Consider the following 9630-nt stretch of genomic DNA (forward strand, 5'->3'; position numbering starts at 1 on the left):
GTATGCTACACCTCTGGCAAGGGCTTTGGTTTTTATCAAAACTTTTCATACCCTGAAACCGCAGAAAAAGAATCTAATATATAATATTAATTAATAAATTTAATATAAACCTCTGAAAATTTTTTAAAATAATAATTGCGAACAAGAAATTTGAAAAAATACTAGAATGTACATCGATATATTATAGTATCTACACTTCTGATTTTTATCAGAATTTTCTATACACTAGTCTCCGAGAAATAAAAACAAAAAGCTGATAACGAGCTCGCGGGAGCGGAAGCGCGGGCCGCTGCGTGTAACGCGGGCAATTGGCAGGAGGTATTTCTTAATATCGAGCCGGTCGGAAAAGAATGTGGAAGTGACATCCGCGCGATGCGGCGGCCAGCGCGGTGCCGAGAGGGCGCGGTTTCCATGGGGCAGCGGGGCAGTAGCCCGAAACAAAAGCTCCTCAAATTCTTTCAACCACAGCTACCCGCCGATAGTTAACCATCTTCAGGTTTCTTCAGGCTGTCACTATTTTAGGTCGCACGTAGAGCTGCTATGAAAAATCCCTCACGCGAGTAGTAGTGGAGACTAATACTTGGTGGGGGTATTCTAGGCATGGTCAGTAATTTTTAAGATCACTAAGTTTGTTTTGGCTGTACCTCTCGTCAAGTTAGCAACGACATCAAATACATTTTTATAAAATAATCATCGGTTAATTGCATGGTTAATTATAATTATTAGGGTTAGCGCTTAGGTTAGACCACGATTTTATAATCTTTAAGACCATGGGTTAGATTGTCACTGTCAGAATGAAAATCGGAAGTTATTAGGACTAAATACTATGGAAATCGCATTGCGGAGAGCATGACAAAAGCGCAAGAGGGGAATAGTAGTGGGGAGAGAGAAAAGAAGGGAAATCATCGTGAGGGATTTCTCATAGCAGCTCTGGTCGCACGCGCTTATTCAGGTTATTATTTAGGTTTCGTTGGTATAACTGGAAAACGAGGGACAGTTCATGGCGGGATTGTCGACAATGGGGAAGACTTTTTAAGGACTTTTTCTAGTACGTGGAAAATTTTGAAAAAGGTTTAAAATGTTGATACGAGCTTAGGACAATGATTCCTGACCAGCTCCGACTTGTGTTAACGTCCCTCTAGGGAGACAAAAAAGTAACAAGTCTGTTTTGTTTTTTTCAATGCTCGATTTGGCATTGATGATGCTAAATTTTGACATAATTTTGACGTTTCAAAATGAAAACAATTTTAACCTATGTTTTAAAATATTAGTTAAGCTAATAAATGAACAAACATTAAATACTTACGTTTTAAAATATTAATGAAATTAATAAGTGAATAAATAATAAATGCCTACGCTTTAAAATATTAATTAAGTTAATAAGTCAATAAACAATAAATAATTATATAACGAAATTTACAAGTAAAAATATAAATAAATAAATAATTAAATGAACGAAGTACGTTCATTATTTTTTTCATTTATATAGTGCCCATATTTTCACATTTTTTTTACATTCAATTTCAAAATAGAATTACATTAATAATTATTTATCAAGACGTAAGTTAAAATTCTTTTCATTTTGTAGCGTTAAAATCCTGTCAAAATCTAGCAGCATCAATGTCAGATTGAGCATTGAAAAAAACAAAACATAAATTTGTCACTTGTTTTTCCAGGGGAAACTAACACAAGTCGGAGGTGGCCATGAATCATTGTCCCAAGCTGTACATTTCGGAATTTTTGCAAATTTTTTTGTTAACAATTATTGTTTTAAAAAATTGTCAAAGTTTGATATTAGATTTAATAATTGATATTATATATTAGATTTATTTTGCGGTTCTAGTGAATGAAATATTCTGAAAAAAATCAGAGTTATTAACAGAGGTACATTACGTACTATATAATTTTTCCAGCTTTTTTGGCTGCAGCACTGACTTATAAAAGATTCCATAATAATAATAATAAAATATTTATAATGTATTTCCATTAAAATTTTCGAATTGTAGAGCTAAGAGCGTATGGAAATGTAATTTGGAGGGTTGAAATTACCGGCCCAGGTTGTACTACAATTTTCGGTGGCGCAGAGTGTAACAAGTTCATTTTACTTGGATACTTGGATACAATTAATTTAGTCCTACTCCGGTGGACATTTAGCTGGCAACCAAACAACGTCGTGCCCTGAACCCCCGAGTTACTCAAATTGATTTACGGCCAGCCCTTCCGCGCCTTTTATCAAATTAATTAACGTTCACTTGAGGAAGATTGGATTTCTCACATTTTTTATTCAACAATTTATTTCTCGCTTTCAAGTGAGTCGAATTTTATAAAAAAATTCAGAGAGATCGTCAAAAAAGGGATACATACATGAGATTTTTTTATCTCTTTTTATTCATAAACAAAATTATTACAAATTGCCAATGTGAGATATCGTTATTATTGAATACAAGTTGTTTAGTCTTTTATATCTCCTACCTTAGTACATAGAATTTTACAAACAAATCAGAGAGATGATCTTATATAGAGTGTATTCATGATAATTTTTTCAAATTTTTCTATTCATAAACCTAATCGTATGATAGAGATCTTGATATAAAATATATGCAAGTGCGCAGGCGTGAAACGTAAGAGCACCTACATGCTGGTGTTCTGTACAGGGGTCTCAGAATTTATCCCTCGGCCGGAAAGTGGGGACGACGCGACCATGGTGGGGACTGGTACTTGATAGGTTCGCTTCGCGAAGGCACATGGGCCGGTATTCACAGTCCGTGCTTAAGAATAAGACCGTCTTAAGCAAATGCTTAAGTCGCCGGTCCGGACTTATTTGGGCGAATAAGCAAATGCTTGAGGCGACGTCTTAAGCATTTGCTTGACCAAGCAATTGCTCAGTTGGGAGGACTGTGCGCATGCGCAGTCGAATAAGCAAATGCTTATTCGAACAAGCAAATGCTTATTGGAATAAGAAATTCTTATTCGACCGAAGGAAGTGCTTATTGCTCGAAAAGTGAGGTTGGATTTTCAAGTCGAGGTTTTACTCGACTTAAGACCACACGGACAGGTCACGTACAGGGCGTGAGCATTAGTGTTAGTGAGCCGTCAAGCGTTTGGAAGTGTAGTTGTACGGAAAAAATGGATCTTGCGTCGAACGAAATACAAATTGAGTATATGGAAGACATCGAAAATGCTGAAAATATCGACGACGTTGAAGACAGCATCATGGACTTAATTAATAATCCGATCGTAAGGACGTATATCCGTGATAGGCAAAATCCATTTGAATATTACGATGGATTGGAATTTAAAAGACGGTACCGATTCACTAACGAATCGGTATTACATCGTATTTTACTGAAAATCCTTGACGAATTGAAGAAATTCAATAATCGTGGTCTGCCAATTCCGCGACAGTTGCAATTGTTCCTGTTTTTGTGATATTATGCAAGTGCAAGTTTTCAGGTAATTCATATTCTACTTTCATGTCTACAGTATTAAGAATTAACGAGTGTTTATTGAGGAAACCGTTTAAAAACTATTTACAGCCGGTGCTCGGACATCTCGCAGCCCACGATTTTCCGAATAGTCAGGCGTGTCAACAAGGATGAACAATATAGATGAAGTCCTTAGAAATCGAAAAGGATACTTCTCACTGAATGTGCAAGTACGTTTTCGTACATTTTTGTAGTACAACATTATGGTTGAGCAATTATATGATTGCATTCTTCAATTATAAACCTGTTACAGGCGGTTGTTGGGCCCAGAATGGCCAGGCAGTGCGAACTACTGCCGGATTTTCCAGAACTCTCGTCTCGAAATTGGATGGGATGCTGGTTGGTGACAGGGGATAACGCTGTTTGCCATTCTTATTGATCCCGATCACAGATGCCAGAACAAATGAAGGAATAACGTTAGTATCTTGTACGCTACAGTTAACAAGTTTTTGAGTTTGACAAAAGAATTGCATTCATTCATTGTTGTATACTTACAGGTATAATAATACCCATGCGAGAACTAGTCGAAGGCTAGTGACCAGTGCGAAGTATGCGCCATGCTGCACAACATCATATGCAGGGACATGTTGCCAGAAAATAACAAGGAGAAAACAGACAACTTGAAGTGCCAGTATGGAATATTCAAAGTCTTTAACCTTCGAGCGGCTTAGCTGCTCGAGAGGCGTTAATTGAACATTTCTTCAATTAAATGTACGTGTATAAATAAATTTGTAAATTTGTATACGTAAACGACTTTACTTATTGTACCTTATACTCCAGAATATTGCACTTTCTTGAGACATTCACGATCAATGTTTATAATAAATCTATCATAAAAACTGTATACATCGTTCAATTTTTAAATAATACTAATGAAGCGAGATATAATATAGTAAGAGATACGATAATAGGAGATATAACAAGATATTATATTATACGATAAGAAATAAAAGTACACGGGGAACTAGTGGTCGGAATGGAAAGTAAATTGTTTACTACATTCGTCATTTGAATATAATATATTTAAAATAATCATAAAATATAAGTAGATCCTTCGAGAATGCATTGTATACTTTGAAAGAAATCGTAATCAGCTTTCCCTTTGCGCAGCGTTTCATCAGTGTTTCGAAATCATAAATCGAAAAGCTGCATCCGCGAAACCATTCCTCATTGGCTGATACACTGGAAACTTTCCGGAGATTGCCGAAGGGAAATAAGCATTTGCTCAAGCATTTGCTTCGAATAAGCAAGCCTTCAGATGTCGCTTTTCGAATAAGCAAACCTTAAGTTCGGACTGTGAATACATGAGGTCTTGAGGCCACCTTATTCGAATAAGGCGAACTTGATCAAGCAATTGCTTGAGCAATTGCTTGAGCACGGACTGTGAATACCGACCATGAGGACAACAGTAGTGGGGATCGAAATACGGGCGAAAAAAAAGAGGGAAAGCGAGCCGTGCGGGATAAATTCTGAGACCCCTGGTTCGGTACTGTAGGTCTGTAGCGCTTTTGTCGCGTGTATGTACCGATCTCTTCTCAATTGTCCATGATAAATCATGGAGTTTGCACGTTTAGATGATATATTGTTTCAGTTTATTTGAGATATTAATTATAGTATACAGTTTATTCAGTATTTTTATTACTTTATCATATCCCGTAACTCTTTTACATTGATTGTGGACGCAGATACGCACATATGATGATCTAACCTATAAGAGACCACGTGAGCGAAATACGGTACGGCACTTATACAGGGTGTCCCAGAAAAAGTGTTTGAGCCGAAAATGGGTGATTCTTGAGGTGTTTCTGAACAACAATTTTCTTTGCCAAAATGCAAAGTGAGCCGTGGTTTTTGAATTATTAACGAAAAACACTGACCAATGGGAGCACACGTAGGGCCCGCGCCCAGCCACGGATAGATTGGCTCGTATGGTGGCGCTCGGCACATATACATACATATTATATACAGGGTGTACCAGAACTAATACTACGCCCGAAAATGGGGAGGAGTTGAAGTGATTTTAAATAATATTTTCCTTTGCAAAAAAGTTGTCCGAGGCGTGGTTGTTAAGTTATTAACAAAAGTCCCCAATCAATCAGAGATCTCGTATACAAGGAGGGCAGGAACGCAATAACCGCTTCGTGCGTTGCTATGGCCGTATGCCATGCTCATGACGAGAACATAGGATTAAAAGAAAACTTAGATGCAAGAACAACTAATGAGCAAGAGCAACACATGAAATCAAGGGTCCGTAGAATGAGCTTAAAGAAGGAATCCTATCACTTGAAAATGGATGATAGGACGAATATGCTTGAATATCTCTCACAGTAGCAGCAACTACTCTGCGTGAAGTTGGTGCCTAACCAAATGATAAACATATAACTTACACGTTATAATCAGGCCTCCCAGAGTGCTATGAAAATCTAAATATGGCACTTACAGACCTACCCGGTGAAAAATTTATATCAAAAGAAATGATAAGTACATTTTTAGCAAAGTAATTCAAGGATGTCACGAGCCCCGATGACGATATTACCTCAAAGCAAGCGCTCTATCTGAACAAGAAAACAAATGTGAGCAATCATAAACCAGATGCAAGTATGAGCAGTCACAGACCTTTCGCTATTAACAAGCCAAAGGAAATAGTTTGTTATAATAACACTCAACGTGCAACACTTAAGGATGTCTTGCTTATGCTCGTCTTCCGAAGCAAGGTATAAATAAACTCGATAATAAATCAGTAAAGTGTATATTCGTAGGATACGCAACAAAAACTCGTAGATACAGATTGTGGTATCCTAAAAGGCAAGATGTTGTTACAACAAAACATATTAGATTCGTGGATTGGCTTTGAGTGGATAATAAGATTAAAATTAAATATAAAAAATGAAACCACTGAATAGTTTATATTCTTTTCAATACATTATTTCCAACATAAACAGTTTAGTGGTGTAGTGAAAGTAATTGAATGCTCATTACTGTCTTCATTGAATATAAATATTTTTATGATATACTTAGGGTACATGATAGAGCGTCGTACGTTTTGTACAATGTACATGTTTTCCCTAAGGAATGTATAATATTTTCTATACGTCTTGTAATTGTACGCCGTCCGAAATTGTTGTCGAAGCGTGAAATGTTCACTTTCATTATGACAAAATAACGAATGACGAGCGACGATAAATGTTTACATCGTTCTACCAATCACCACATAATGGTTTCATTCCTTCAAAATGGCAAATGGTTCCCGGCAATGGTTAATCCCGCCCCATTGTATTAACTTCGATTGACGATTAACTTATCAGTCGCTCTCGAAGTTTTCCGCTGTCGGATTTCTTCCCCACTCGTTCCTTTTCCGCTGCCGGATTTTTGCCCCAATCTCGGTTCGCAGTTTTCGGACCCAGCAGGGCCCCCTGAACGATACCCAGCAATATTTTTTCTTACACGCTATTCCCTATATACCTTGCAGCTTGCACTACGGTACTGCTTCCCCGTTTTTTAGGGGCTGGGCGCCAAAATTCCGCTCACCGACTCTGAGCCGGATTCCGGCAGTCGGAAATCGCAATGGGAATAGGCCATTAGGCTGTTACTAACTCTTAACTGCTATATATATCTGGTATACAAGACACATTGCTTATCTTTACGGCAATGTTGAATGAAAATATATGTGTACATGCGACTGCCGCCATTATACGTGGCCAAGAATGAGAAAGTGGCAAAATTATGACGTCCAATTTATGGTCTTAAACAATCTGAAAGAAATTGAATAACTTCATCGTTAATATTAGATTTAAAAGAATGCAATCTTCATACATACACGAGTAGTGTAACTGGGAATGGCTTTACAAGGGCTAACGAAGGAGGACGGTATTATAAGTATTTAGACCAGTCAGTATTTCCAACACCAATAGTACCTTTATTCTTTCAAATGCTTCTATCTGCCGTCCTATTGTAATGACGACAGACAGCCAATAGCGGACACCGGACAGACAGCGATCAGTTCCTTGCTTGGAGCCTGCGCATTGGGTCACTCGCTCCACAGAAATCAAAGGGCCCCTTTGAGGCACCTAGCTTTTATATGCTTTGTCCTATACCTCGCAATTTCCACTTCGGCACTGCTTTTACCGTCTGCCGTCCACCTACCGTAAATGGAAATGACCCTTAAAGGATGTCGTAGGATCATGGTTGTATAAGTTGATGGTTTATTAATATTTTTGTAGGAAGAGTCATCAATTAAAACATTAGTCGACAAAATCTCAGTAAAATGTGAATCCAGTAATTTAGGCGAAATGAATCACGTTCTAGGTACAAGGATAGAACGCAAATGGAATATTGTATATTGCGTTATCAACAAAGAACCTATATAGAGGACCATAAATCCTGATCAGTAGAGATTAGTCTATTATTAGCGAGTTAGTTCGATTGAAAATGTTTTTAAAGTATAGCATGGTTTCAAGAGAGCTTTCACGTGATTATAACAAATTTCTTGTCAACTCTATTTTATGATTTTTCAAGGTCACCTTCAATTTTTAGCAAATAAACCTATAATTTCTTTACATCTGTCTGTTAGAGAATTTAAGATAAGTTCGGTAAGTATCATAACATAACTTTTACCTTTTACGCAATGTTCAAAAGGGTGTTCGTCAGCTGTAATGTACACGTGTAGACAGTGTAGCATACGATACTCTTTGTAATATTATAGTTCTTTTTAAGAATATTTCTTTAATCTTTTCTCGACCCAGAAAAAAGAAAGTAACACATATTATGTTATGATACGAAGCCATACTATATCTGATAAAACCCTGATAAAAACATTTGCGATCAGACTGCTAATAACAGAGTAATCTTTACTATGATTCATGGTTCATGTAGGGTCATTATTAAAAAAATTTGATATGACAGATTTCCGACCGGCTGCAACACTCTTGTTAAAGCCTGGATTGGTGAAATATGAAGGAGATGCAAAAGACTGATCAAGTGTAATGGGATGTGTTTCAACAAATAAGAACCCAGGTGATTTAATGACTAAAAGACTGAAACGAATAGTTCATGATATTTGTGTCCATACTATTGGATTTGATATCGGAAATTGGGAGAATGATAGAGATTCCGACATAAAATATTACATGTAAATGTGCAGGATGAAATAAAAGAGCACCTACGTGCTGGTGTTTTACAGCGCTTTTGTCGCGTGTACCGATCTCTTCTCGATCGCCCATGGTAGATCTTGCACGTTCAAATGATAATGATATACATATATTTGTGGCGTCACGGCCTCTCGCGCCGCATGCGTCAGCGACGCATAGTATGCATATCAACTAAATCGAAGTTATTATAGTATATGAATAAATATAAATGAAATAAAATATTTATATTATGAATTATATATATTGTTATGAGTTATATTAGATAGTTTAAAAATCAGAAGCTGTTTAACATTACTTTAGCAAGTAAGAATATTGCGATTATAGCAAGTCTGCTTATGGTACAAAATCGAGATCACGGTCGTGCTTCACTATAATCGTGGGTCGTGAACGTGATTTTATGATCACGGTGAAAACTCACGGTTTGCGATTTTGATCACTATCTCTAAATCAGAAGGAATCAGCGGCTTTTCCGCGGTTTATGTAGTCAAAATTGGCACATAGTGCTACCATGATGTTGGCTACGTTTTTTTCAGTAGACTAGCGGTCCATGTGCATATACAATTCGTTATTCAAGCAATCAAACTTACAACTACCTGGGATAGAAGGAAGAGGTTATAAAAAAAGGAGATTACGATTAAAACACTGTAATCTATTACAAAAACCGTAAGTATTATCGCCTTTTTCCGCTTTATATGACCTTCAATGTCTTTGTGTTATAGGTCGTTGAATTCGTTTTAAGATTCTCTATCATGATACGGAAGCAAAAATATACCGATCCATTTAAAAAATTGGCGGTGACCTTAGCGTAGCTTCAGCGCCTCCACCAGTAAAAAAATAAAGTGCGCCAGTATGGCGGCCCTCTCAAACACTGAAACTTTTGTATGAAACATTTTTTCGTACGACGAACACCTTACGAGTTATTTGAGGTCGTCATGTTAGGAGACTCACCCTGTATATATACAGGGTGTTCCACGCAACTAGAACAGGTTGCATCAGAT

General features: G+C 37.1%; 1 long non-coding RNA gene across 1 annotated transcript; it reads left to right on the top strand.

Annotated features, from left to right (window-relative positions):
* The first annotated feature begins 2736 nt into the window (after positions 1-2736).
* LOC108624841 (uncharacterized) lies at positions 2737-4235 on the top strand. The gene is made up of 4 exons (XR_001916611.2): positions 2737-3453; positions 3537-3655; positions 3739-3901; positions 3983-4235. It is a non-coding gene; the product is annotated as an uncharacterized LOC108624841 (long non-coding RNA).
* Positions 4236-9630: the final 5395 nt, after the last annotated feature.

Source organism: Ceratina calcarata, unplaced genomic scaffold (genome assembly GCF_001652005.2).
Source record: "Ceratina calcarata isolate Rehan_Ccalc_2016 unplaced genomic scaffold, ASM165200v1 scaffold330, whole genome shotgun sequence".
NCBI classification, from domain to species: domain Eukaryota; kingdom Metazoa; phylum Arthropoda; class Insecta; order Hymenoptera; family Apidae; genus Ceratina; species Ceratina calcarata.